Source organism: Adiantum capillus-veneris, chromosome 25 (assembly GCF_014529385.1).
Source record: "Adiantum capillus-veneris isolate H3 chromosome 25, ASM1452938v2, whole genome shotgun sequence".
NCBI lineage: Eukaryota > Viridiplantae > Streptophyta > Polypodiopsida > Polypodiales > Pteridaceae > Adiantum > Adiantum capillus-veneris.
In genome coordinates this window covers 16,172,705-16,185,406 of record NC_140955.1, presented here as the reverse complement: position 1 = coordinate 16,185,406, position 12,702 = coordinate 16,172,705, and the positions used below count along the sequence as shown (strand labels likewise).

General features: G+C 41.1%; 2 pseudogenes; both read left to right on the top strand.

Annotated features, from left to right (window-relative positions):
- Window positions 1–504: 504 nt before the first annotated feature.
- On the top strand, window positions 505–1,425 carry LOC147424468 (putative serine/threonine-protein kinase PBL9; annotated as a pseudogene).
- An 8,575-nt stretch (window positions 1,426–10,000) lies between these two features.
- Window positions 10,001–11,524, top strand: LOC147424467 (uncharacterized; annotated as a pseudogene).
- Window positions 11,525–12,702: the final 1,178 nt, after the last annotated feature.

The window sequence follows — 12,702 nt, the reverse complement described above, 5'->3', positions numbered from 1 at the left end:
TCCATGTTTGGTGACCGATTTTGACCAAAATTTATGGGATGGCCTTGGAAATGTTCCCTAAGCTAGTGGTCAACTTATTTCACATTTTGGATCACTTTTTCACCTCATGGGTCAAAATGACCATTTGGAGACTCACTTTCCAATTTCCCTTGGTTTTTGATTGATCTAAGGTCCATGTTGCCCAAAATTTGCATGGCGCATTTCCCAAGGCTATGTCAAGCTGTTTGTGCACTTTTTACCCTTATCGAGCATGTTGGGGGACATGGATCATGATCCATGTTCAAAAACATTTTTTGACTGTGATTGCAGTAGTGTGTAGGCGCTTTCAAGAGGAGTCTTTTGCACCACATATATCTAGATTTGGAGGTGGGGGGACATGGATCGTGATCCATGTTCCACTACCTTTTCCAGTACTGATCACATGGCTAGATTTTATCTTGCAAGTGGAGTCTATTGGTGCAAAAATAATTAAATTTGGACTCCCCTTAGTATCCCGAATGACCTATGACACTTCAAGGATTTCTCAAATTTGATTTGATTGATACAGTCATTGTGATTGTGTTTGTGCAAATTTTATCATACACAATTGTTCTTGCACTAATAAGGATCATAGCTTTGAAACCTTGTAGGGTAAGAGTATCCCAGGTTTTTGTATAGCAGGTGGAAATGCAGTAGGCATCTCTAGGTCAAACAAGAACTGTAAGCAGAAAAATTGCAATGGGATGCACATCATTGAAGAGGTTGTCGTCAAGTAGTTGAGCAAAAATGGACTATAGGGACACAAAGAGTGGCTTTCTTAAGTCCACTTTCTTGGCATTGTTGAACATCCCAATAGAGTGAGGCTTGTCGGCTACTCCGCAAAAGATAACAGCTGTGGTTATCAGGACACAAGGTTATGCAGCTCTAGAGTATATTACAATAGGCCACCTTACATTGAAAAGCGATGTATGGAGTTTTGGTTTGGTGTTGCATGAAATGTTGGTGGGCCGGAGGTTTGTGGAGCACAATCAGTTTAAAAATGAGTAGCAACTGTTGGATTGGATGAAGCCCTATCTTAAAGGACAAAGGAAGATTGAAAGTTTTGTTGATATAAAGCTAGAAGGGAGGTTTTCTTTTATACAAGCAGAGAGAATTGTTGCATTAGCACTTCAATGCTTGAACAAACCAGTAAGATTGCATCCGCTCATGAGTAACGTCTTCGACAAGCTAAAAGATATAGCTAAGCTAGCAAAAAATGGCAACATAGAGGTGAATGCATTGCCATGTTCCAACATCGAAAGAGATGAGGCAAATGTGGAGGGTACGAGGGACGCAATCCAATTGAAGAAGGAACAATTTATGCTAGGTGTGAAGAGGCTTACTTGCAAAGTTGATAAAAGGCCGTGGTTGAGAGCATGGACTCCCAGTAAAGTTGTCCATGGTTGAAGAGTGAAAGCTTCCTTTTCGTGGTTTTTTAGTTCTTGTTGAGTGAGTCTCCCCTCTTGTCAAGTTTGTTTTTGATTGGCTCTTAGACTAGATGAGCACATGTGAAGGTTTAGTTTTATACCTTCTCTAGCAGGTAATCTCGTATAAGTATCTCAATTTGTACTTTGAATATTGCATATATATGGATGAGCCCATGGAAGATGGTAATTCCGAGAGAGAGAGAGAGAGAGAGAGAGAGAGAGAGAGAGGGGGGGGGGGGAGAGGAAATATATATATATATATATATATATATATATATATATATATATATATATATATATATATATATATATGTATGTATGTATACGTATACGTATATTGTACAATAACATTAACAACAAGAATTTCCCATAAAAGAGAGAGAGAGAGAGAGAGAGAGAGAGAGAGAGAGAGAGAGAGAGAGAGAGAGAGAGAGAGAGAGAGAGAGAGAGAGAGAGAGAGAGAGAGAGGGCTGCATTTTACCAAAAATAGCATACTTTCACGGTTACCCCCATTGTACACCATATATAAAAAATTTCATTCTACAAGCCTATTTTTCCCATGAGCTTCAATGGGTTCCTAGTCTTAGTGTATGGCTCCTATGGCCACAAAAATTCTTAAACTATGTGTCCCCATGAATTACATCTCTTGTTGAAGTTAAACAACATAGTGGTGTTGCAATGTGCAACGGAGCTCCTTGTTTCCTTGCTGGATTGATAGTAGGAAGCCTTGTTGACAAATAGGTGAAGCTTGATCCTTCCCATCACAAAATCCCCATTTGACACTCCCAATTTTGTCACTAAACTCAACCAAACCTGTTGCATAGTCCATACACCCACAAAAAAATTTACAAGAAAGAGAGAGGGAGGGAGGAAGGAGGAGGGTGCAACCCTTGTGCAACCATCATTCCCTTTGATGGAGGCACATCCATTTTTTCTGAATTCAAGGTACGTTAAGAAAATGCCTAAAATGGAAATATATAACATATGAGAAAACAATAGAATTCTTCGCTTCAATAATTCAACAATTTGTGTCCATGGACACAACTATAGAGCCACCATTCCATGCTTTCATCATCAACAAAAATCAAGTTATGAGTAGGTCTCGGATCAAAGAGGACAAAAGTATTTTTCTCTCTAACCTTGCACCAGGCATAACATGATTGAGTAGCTTTTTGATTGACCTCTATAGGACAAGAGACATGGGTAGCATACAAAGTGTCCTTCTTGGTATTCCATGTGGGATATGCATGATAGGCGTGCCCTTGGTTTCCACCCTTAAAACACCAATTCTCCTTCTTATATTTCTCAAGCTCTTTGGGTGAAAGCTTGTTTTTCTCCTTGTGTACACCCTTCTCTTTCTTCTTTTCATTGACCTTGCGATCTTGAGAAATGTGCTCATCGGAGGGAGCCTTATCACTCTTTTCGTATGCCTTATCTTTATAAGGCATATTTTTGGAAGAGGACATCTTGGTAGAAACCATGGAGTGGTGGATGACTTCTGAGATCGTCTTTGGTTTTTTCCCATTTACATATGTGCACATATCCTCAAGAAGCCTTGCATAATATTGTTGCTTTTTTTGAGAAGTCCCTTTTTCCCTAAGAAGTCAATTTTTTTGAAGATAGCAGTTTTGAGATGGCAATCCCAAAATTTGTCTACATACTTTTAAAAATAGATTACCCCTTCGCGAGCTTAAGACTGTACCAAGCTGTAAGCCCATCATCTTTCGCTTCATCAATTAAGAATTGCCGTATAATAGTAATTCTACATTCTTTCCAAGTCTTTGGCTCGGTCCCTTGGGTTTGTATACAAGCCCACCATTGAAGAGTGGACTTTTGGAGGTACAGAGCTACATGGTGTAGCTTGCATTGCTTATTGAATCTCTTACCTCCAAAGGTGGCATCAAACTATCAGATGAAGTTGAGCACCTTATCTATGTGTCCACCATGAGGAGTCCTACCAAACACCAAGCAAGATTTCCCGAGCAAACAAAAATCGAGCGAGATTTGTAGGCACATAAGTGAATAGAGAAGATAGTTTGACAAGGAAGGTGGGCAAGCTACAATAGAAGGGGGGCTGAGCTGCACAAATCAATAGCATACATAATGGGATTAGATAGATCATAAGTTGTGGGTGATACTAGGCATCAGTGGACTGTGGCACATGTGTAGAAGGCATTAGTAGGCACCACAACAAGTTGAGAAGTTTTTGTTTCAATAAAATGAAGTAGTACATGGACTTGATTGGGCACTTGCCATGATGGAATGGTGAGGGATTTTGGAAAATTACTTATTTTTCTCACCATTAGGTCTTCTAGATTTAATCTCAAGAAGGAATTTTTAATTAAGAGCATCGAAGTTTTTTCAAAATCTTAGGACACTTTTATGCCCTGTCCGGTTACCAACCTAATGTTAAATACCAAGTTAGTATTCTTCAAAATTAGTTATGCTTTGACAACATGCTCAAGAGGGAAAACACAACATGTGCTTAGCTAAGGCCCCTTTCACAAGCAAGAAAATGGGTGGTCCAACCATAAAGGTGGGCTAATTAGTATGAGCCTTGGTGCACATCTCATCATGCACGTTGGTGGGCATGCAAGAATGAGGCTTAACTTTGATGATTTAGGCTCTATGGTGTTGCTGGGACGTATGGGCGGCCTCTCCATCCATTCCTCCTCTCACCCATAACAAATTTTAAAAATATTATTGCCCCTCATTTGTACATATACTAAAGGCCCTTCCCATTTGTGGCCCATGTACATGGATAGATACACTCTTTCTATGAGGGCTCCCTACCCACACTACCTATGGGCAATTGGCATCATGTTAGTGAGAAATATTTGCTTCTCTAATATTTTCTTACTTGTTTCTAAAGATAAAAGGATACTCTTCTTGCCAAAATTCTTTGGAAAATAAATAAAAATTTGAGGATGTTTCTGTTGGGGTATAAAGCCCAATGTGGTCGCCCAGGTAAGTGGGCGGGTCGCCAGGTATGTACACATGTTCTTTTGTAAAAACCTAATAAGAACTCACTATGCTCTACACATTACAGTAGAGCGAGTTCACCATATCGTCGTGCTCTTCTTCTCACACTCTCTCTCATGTCGCACTTCCGCTCGTACTCCTTCAGTTTCTCTTCCGCATCTACACACAGACTGTAGGCGACATCCACTAGTTCATTAGGTAGCTTGTGTTTGCTGCTTGATATTCCAGATTTCATCCTGACATTGCAGGTACTTCCACATGGGATGTATTGTCAGAGATGATGTATGTCTGTTGAGGGTTTGCTGGCTGTGAGTCACGCAGCAAACAACCGCCGCAGCGGTTACAGCATACAGTGGGAAATTTGTGGATGTATGACTTTGTGGGAAGTCTATGTACTGTCAGATTTACTGCAGCCTTTGTTGAGGGTCGAGTGAGGTTTTATTGAGCTGGGGGATTCTCGAATGTTGAGATCCTTTCGGTGATACAGGTCTTGGAGCGATCCCTCGAGCACCCTTAGATAGGCAACTAGGATGTATTGACTGTGAGTTAGACAGTTGGGATTGCATCTTTGCTTTACTGCCGTTGAGGCATTGTCACAGTCTATGCTTACAGGACAGTGACAAGACAGTGAGAGACAGTACAGGTGCAGGACAGGTTTACCCGCAGCTTACAGTGTCAGAGAGACAGTGTTTTTGAGCTGTTTTTGGTCTGTTTTTTGAGTACACCAGAGCCATTTTACAAAGGAGACTCTGCCAAAATTTATGCAGAATCTGAAGCTTTTTTGGTTCATTTGACAAGTTGATATTGGTTCAGAGGTCAGTTTACAGGGGAAACTCTGCCGAATTTTTCCCAGGAAAGTAAACCACTGTGAAGCGTAGCTATGGCTGGATCACAGGACACTGCTCTTTACAATATCAAGAAGCTGGATGGAACCAATTTCCCATTGTGGAAGAAGCAGATTTGGCACGTGTTGGTACAAAAGAAGCAGATAAAACCTATAAAGCTCAAAGGGATAAAACCAGAAGATATGGACGAAGATGAATGGAGCGAAATGGATGAATTGGCACTTTCTACCATTATGCTGACTTTGGCAGAAAGCGTTTACTTCAATGTAGCAGACGAGATGTCGGCTTATCAAGCATGGTTAAAGCTGAGTGATCTTTATGAGAAGCAGAGTGCAGCTTCACAGGTATACTGGCTTAAGAAGCTTGTTGATTTGAAGATGAAAGAAGGGACACCTATGTCCAATCATCTGAACGAATTCAACACAATCTACAGTCAGTTGTCAGCTCAAGGTGTCAAGTTTGATGAACCTGTTAGAGCTATGTTCCTGTTGATCACATTGCCGGAAAGTTGGGACACTTTTCGCACATCTTTGAGTAATTCTGCACCTCCAGATGGTTTGAACATAGCAGATGTAGAAGGAAGTCTGCTTACTGAAGAAACCAATAGAAAGACAATGGACAAAGGCAAAGGCACAGCCTTAGTTGTCAGGGGAAGGACCAAAGAAAAGTATAAAGGTGGAAAGAGGAATCAGTCTCGTAGCAAGTCCCGCAGTGCTAAAGGCAAGAGTGACATAGAATGCTACCATTGTGGCAAGAAGGGTCACATGAAAAGAGACTGCAGAGAATGGAAAGCAGAAAAAGGCAAAGAGAAAGCTGAAGACCATGGTGAGAAGAACAAGTCCTCAGTGAAGATTCAAGAAATAAATGTGACAAACACAGTTGCAGAGGATGACAGTCTAGTGTCAGGAGACATCTACTTCTTGAAGAATACAATGGACTCAGCTCTTCTTACAGCATCTGATGGAAATGCACTGAGTGATTGGATTATAGACTCAGGGGCATCACTTCATGTGTCTCCAAACAAGGATTGGTTTACCTCTTATGTGACCACTAAAGATCATGTTCGGCTAGGCAATGGGCAGACATGTGAGATCTTAGGCGTTGGAGATGTTCAATTGAAGTTTCAGAATGGCTCTTCTTTCACGCTGAAGAATGTGAGACATGTTCCCGCAATTACAAAGAGCTTGATCAACACAGGTTTACTTGATGATGCTGGCTACGTCACCACTTTTGGACAGAACATGTGGAAGATATCCAAGGGTTCTATGACAGTAGCACATGGAGTAAATTCTGGAGGACTTTACATGATTTATGTATCAAATGTCTCTAAAAATGTAATCAATGTAACCGAGCAGCCGAACGTTTCTTTGTGGCATAGCCGGTTAGGACATATGTCCAAGAAGGGAATGGAAATCTTGTCTCGCTCTGGTTATTTGCCTGGCGTTTCATTTAATGATTTTGAATTCTGTGAACATTGTCTGTATGGTAAGCAAACACAGCAGCCACATAAGCATAGAAGCAGTAGAAGAGATACACAGTTGGCACTTGTTCATAGTGATTTGTGTGGACCTATGCCTAACCTATCTCTAGGGGGAGCTTCTTACTTTATGACATTTATAGATGATTACTCGAGGAAAGTATGGGTTTACTTTCTCAAGCACAAGGATGAAGCGTTTAGTGTTTTCAAAACGTTTGTGACACTTGTGGAGAATCAGAGTGGCAAGAAGCTTAAATGCTTACGCACTGACAATGGTGGACAGTATGTTTCAAAGGTCTTTCAGGACTTTTGTGAGTCAAAAGGTATAAAACGTGAACTTACTACTCCTTACAATCCTCCTCAAAATGGTGTTACTGAGAGGATGAATAGGACCATACAAGAGAAGGTCAGAAGTATGTTGTCTAATGCACAACTGTCAAATGGGCTTTGGGCTAAAGCTGTATCAACAGCTGTTCATCTTGTAAATAGATCTCCTAGCAAGATTTTGCAGAAGGATTCAGTGCCAGAGATGGTATGGTCAGGCAAGGTGCCCTCATACAAGCATCTCAGAGTCTTTGGCTGTGAGGCATCTACTCACATTCCAAAGGAATTTAGGAACAAACTTGAGCCAAAGAGTAGAAAGTGCATCTTTCTAGGCTATGGTAATTCTGGTGCGATGGGGTACAGACTTTGGGATCCCGAATCCAGAAAGGTTGTCCGCAGCAATGATGTTCACTTTAATGAATCCAAATATCATTCTAAACGAGAGAGGGTTGAGGAGATTAGAAGAGTTGTCTTCCAAGAAGATGGACCTGCACGTGCAAGACAAAATGTCAGGGCTCAAGAGGAGCAAGGACAGGATAGATTGGAACCACAGGTTGTGGCTGAGCCTGAGCCACCTATTGTGCGTAGATGTGGACGTGTCACGCGACCTCCTGATAGGTTTGTTCCATCTATGAACTATGTCATGTTGAATGATTGCAATGAGCCTTCATGTTACAAGGAAGCAGTGCAAATGAAGGACTCCGGGAATTGGCAATTGGCCATGCAGTCAGAGATGACAGCTCTGCATAAAAACCAGACATGGAAGCTAGTTAAATTACCATGGGGCAAAAAGGCTCTACCTTGTAAATGGGTTTACAGGTATAAGATCACCGCTCATGATAGTCAGCCAAAGTACAAAGCAAGGCTTGTTGCCAAGGGCTTTAAGCAAGAACAAGGCATTGACTTTGATGAAGTCTTCTCTCCGGTGGTCAAGATGACTACATTGAGATGCTTTCTTGCATTGGTTGCCATATTAGATTTGGTGTTGCACCAAATGGATGTCAAGATAGCGTTCTTGCATGGTGATTTAGATGTGGAAATTTACATGCAGAAGCCAGAAGGGTTTGTTGAGAAAGGCAAGGAAGATTGGGTATGCCAGTTGTTAAAGAGTATTTATGGCTTAAAACAATCACCAAGGGCATGGTACCATAAATTCCACAAGTTTATGCTTTCTCAAGGCTAGAAACGTAGTGAGTTTGATCACTGTCTATATACAAAGAAGGCTAAGGATGGCAGTTGGCTGATCCTTATTTTGTATGTGGATGACATGTTGATTGCTGACAAGCACTTGGAAGAAATTTCAGCTTTGAAGTCAAAGATGGCAAAATCGTTTGACATGAAAGACATGGGTGAGGCAAGTCATATACTTGGTATGCGCATTGAGAGAGACAGATCACAGAAGTTGATTTGGTTATCTCAAACAGAGTATATTGACAAGGTTTTGCAACGTTTCAATATGGAGAAGGGAAAGGCATTGAGTGTTCCATTGCCACCATATGTGAAACTTAGCAAACAAGATTGTCCTGTGTCTAAGGAAGAACAGGCTGAAATGGATAAGATTCCATATGCGTCTGCAGTGGGTAGTTTGATGTATGCAATGATTGCTACTTACCCAGACATTGCATTTGCAGTGGGAGTAGTAAGTCGATACATGTCAAACCCAGGCAAGAAACATTGGGAGGCAGTGAAAGGAATATTGAGATACCTGAAAGCTACAAAGAGTATGCGTATATGCTATGGGAGTCAGGAGCTAAGTGTAAAGGGTTTTACAGACTCAGATTATGCAGGTGACTTAGACAACCGAAGGTCTACGTCAGGGTATGTCTTTACATTGGCTGGTGGAGCAGTATCATGGCGTTCTAGATTACAAGATTGTGTTACTCAGTCTACTACAGAGGCTGAATATGTTGCAGCATCAGAGGCATTCAAAGAATCAATTTGGCTTAATCGACTAGTAATAGATTTGGGAATCAAATAAGAGATGCCTGTGTTATATTGTGATAGTCAAAGTGCTATACAATTGGCTCGCAATCCAGTTTATCACTCAAAGACAAAGCATGTGGATGTGAAGTATCATTTCCTCAGGGAAATGCTGGAGGATAAGCAACTTCAGCTTGTCAAAGTTCACACCACAGAAAATCCTGCTGATCTACTTACAAAAGGACTTCCCTCAGAGAGCTTTGCGCATTTTCGCAAGCAGTTAGGTGTAGGGTAGTACATCACTTCTCTACATCTCTTGTATATTAGCTTGTATAGTAGCTTCTCTCACACTTAAAGTACCACATTGGACTTTAAGTGGGAGGTTGTTGGGGTATAAAGCTCAATGTGGTCGCCCAGGTAAGTGGGCGGGCCGCCAGGTATGTACACATGTTCTTTTGTAAAAACCTAATAAGAACTCACTATGCTCTACACATTACAGTAGAGCGAGTTCACCATATCGTCGTGCTCTTCTTCTCGCACTCTCTCTCACGTCGCACTTCCGCTCGTACTCCTTCAGTTTCTCTAATATACAATGCAATGCAAACGCAAAGCCTAGGCGTATGAGTGCTTATACGCATAACTTATACCTAATTTCAAACTCCTAGAAGCGCGCGCGCACACACACACACACAGACACATAGAGAGAGAGAGAGAGAGAGAGAGAGAGAGAGAGAGAGAGAGAGAGAGAGAGAGAGAGAGAGAGAGAGAGAGAGAGAGAGAGAGAGAGAGAGAGAGAGAATCATTGTTCACATATCCTGATTTATAGTGTAAATTTCTCTGTTGAGCATAAAATTTTAGAATGCAGCTTTCAAAATGGAAGAGTTGGCATCTTTTTAGATTTCATTTGGATAACTTAGATTTGGGCATAAACTATGTTTTTACAATAGTTGTTTTGAGGAGTGGAGAACACTTGCAAAAATAGAAAAAGAATCTCTCTCTAGCTATCCATGCCGGCGTTGATGGCTAGAGGAGGGAGAGGATGGGCAAAACAGAATGAAGAAAGAGTGAATTCGGATACCTTAGATTGGTTTAACGTATATCATTATAATGGGTACATATTGGTACAACCTTTATTATATTCAATACTTCATGGGATACGTCCTCGGATCCCATCCTCAAGTTCCAATGCTATGCTAAGATTGATCTCTAGTAAAAGGTGGATGAGAGATTCGAACTCACAACGTTCGCGTGATTCCCTAAAGTTAAACTCACCTAGCCAACCTGACATCCAACAATTGATGTTGTCTCAAGCGATCCACAAAGTTAAAAAAAAAACAGTTTTACCTGCTCTGCACCCATAGCCCCTATCGATCGTCCTGCATCTCCCTCCCACCTCCTCCTCTCTCTCTCTCTCTCTCTCTCTCTCTCTCTCTCTGTGTGTAGGCTGCAATGGGCACCTCCAGTCTGCCTTTTTTTCACCCGCATCTATCAAGATTCATCAATACTGGCTTTTGTTTGCCTGCATCTGCCAAGATTTTCCAATAGTGGCTTTTCTTGAATCGTGGGCACATACTCAAGTCAATGCAAATAAAATGGGGGAGTGGAGAATACTTGTAAAAACTGAAGGAAATATCTTTGTAGCCATCTCCACCGGCATGGATGGCTAGAGGGAGGGGGAGGATGGGTAGACCTAGGAATCGGGGAGTGAAGAACGCTTGCAAAAACAGTAGAAAAATCTCTCTTTACCCATCCGCGCTGGCGTGGATAGCTAGAGGGACGTAGAGGATGGCGAGAGAGAGAGAGAGAGAGAGAGAGAGAGAGAGAGAGAGAGAGAGAGAGAGAGAGAGAGAGAGAGAGAGAGAGAGAGAGAGAGAGAGAGAGAGAGAGAGAGAGAGAGAGAGGGGGGTTTTTGTTGGCACTTTTCTGCCTGAGGTGCTATCTCGTTGTGCCATATCAACAGCTATGGCATCGAAAAAGGGATCACAACCGTAGCTGATGCCATAAAGGACATAGAACTCGAGAAGGTGCAAGGTCCCTCTAATGCAAAGTCTGTCGAAATTGGCTCTTTCTGGCAAGATCAGACCGTAGTTATTCATGTTTTTCGGAGGTTTGGATGCAAGGTATGCAGACACAATGCTTTGGAGCTGCAGAAGATTGTTCCGACACTCGAGGCCCACAATGTTTGTGTTGTTTTTGTTGGAATTGAGAAACTTGGTGTTGAGTAGTTCCAACAGGGTGGCTTTTGAGATAGAGAGCTTTACATTAATAATGTCAAGAAGATTCACCAGGCACAACCAAGATGCTTTTTGATGTGAAGGATGCTTTGAAGAAAGTCAGTGTTCTCGGAAATGAAGGGTGATGGACGACAATTGGGTGCAACTTTTGTAATTGCAGAGGGAGGGACAATGCTAATGGATCACAAGCAGAAAGATTTTGCCGATCATCCATCTTCGCAGTCCATTCTCGAGGTTTGTGGGGTTGATCAAAAGGACTTCCCCAGCAACTTAAAAGGACTTCCCCAGCATGGATAGGCAGAGGGAGGGGTAAAATGGTGGTATTGCAGAGGGTGGTGAGAGACTCGGGTGGTGCAGGCATGGAAATGGGGGGGTTTGCAAGAGCTGTAGAACACAGCGGGCCAACAGCAGTAAATAGGGTACCATTCTCCAAGCGAATGTGAGCACAGAGAGACAGCCACGCATAGAGGTTAATTCTTTTGTAAGAGAGAGAAGGAGAGAATTTTAACGTCGTAGGAATCTATCCCAAGAGACCTTAAAGATCTCTCCGACGAGGAGAGTTGAACTTAAGAGAGAGAGAGATGGTGTTAGAAGCTGGACACACCCCACGACATCTAACTACTCGGCGGACTATTATTTTTGTAATTATTCATTCATTGAGGAAAACCCAATTTTTCACCTTGTAAATATTGGGACTTACAGAAGTTTCCAGATTGTATCCCAGTTTTTATAGTTAGATTGAGTAGATGGTTGATTTTGGAACTTTAGGGTTTGAGAAGTTGTAAGGTATATATACCACTTTTTGACCTTAATTGTAAGGTCTCTACTTTCGAATTTCACACAAGTTCTATTACGTATTTGAATTTTTTTAAAACCATCACTCATTATTTAAGATATTCGAATTCATATTATGAATCGTAGGTTGAGAAAACCTAGAATTTAAAATTTACGCTACAAAATTCTGACATGATTAGCTATATGAATCACTAATTAACTTATTGCAAGATTTATTTACTGATTGTAGAATTTTCTTTTACTATTGTAAAGTTTAACTTAAAAATGTAAAGTAAATTATCATTAAGGAAATAAATAAAATAATTATAAAGACAAAAGAATACATAGGGATGAAAAATGAAGGCACATGGACTCACCTGGACTCACATAGGAGGGGACAAAGTGGGACACACTGTCACATGAAAAGGAGAGGCTAGTCTTGACTAATCTTAATGAGGGGGGCCTGTGTGGCCTTATCTTTTGATGATAATGACAAAGTGGTCAAGCTGATGGGTACCACAAGGGTACCAAAAACACGGGTATGATTTTTGGGAATATATATATATATATATATATATATATATATATATATATATATATATATATATAAATTTATTTATTTTTTGGGAAAAAAAGTTGGACGTTTTTTTTTCTGCTATAAATAGAGCATCCATGCTCACACTTTAGACATAGAGATTGCC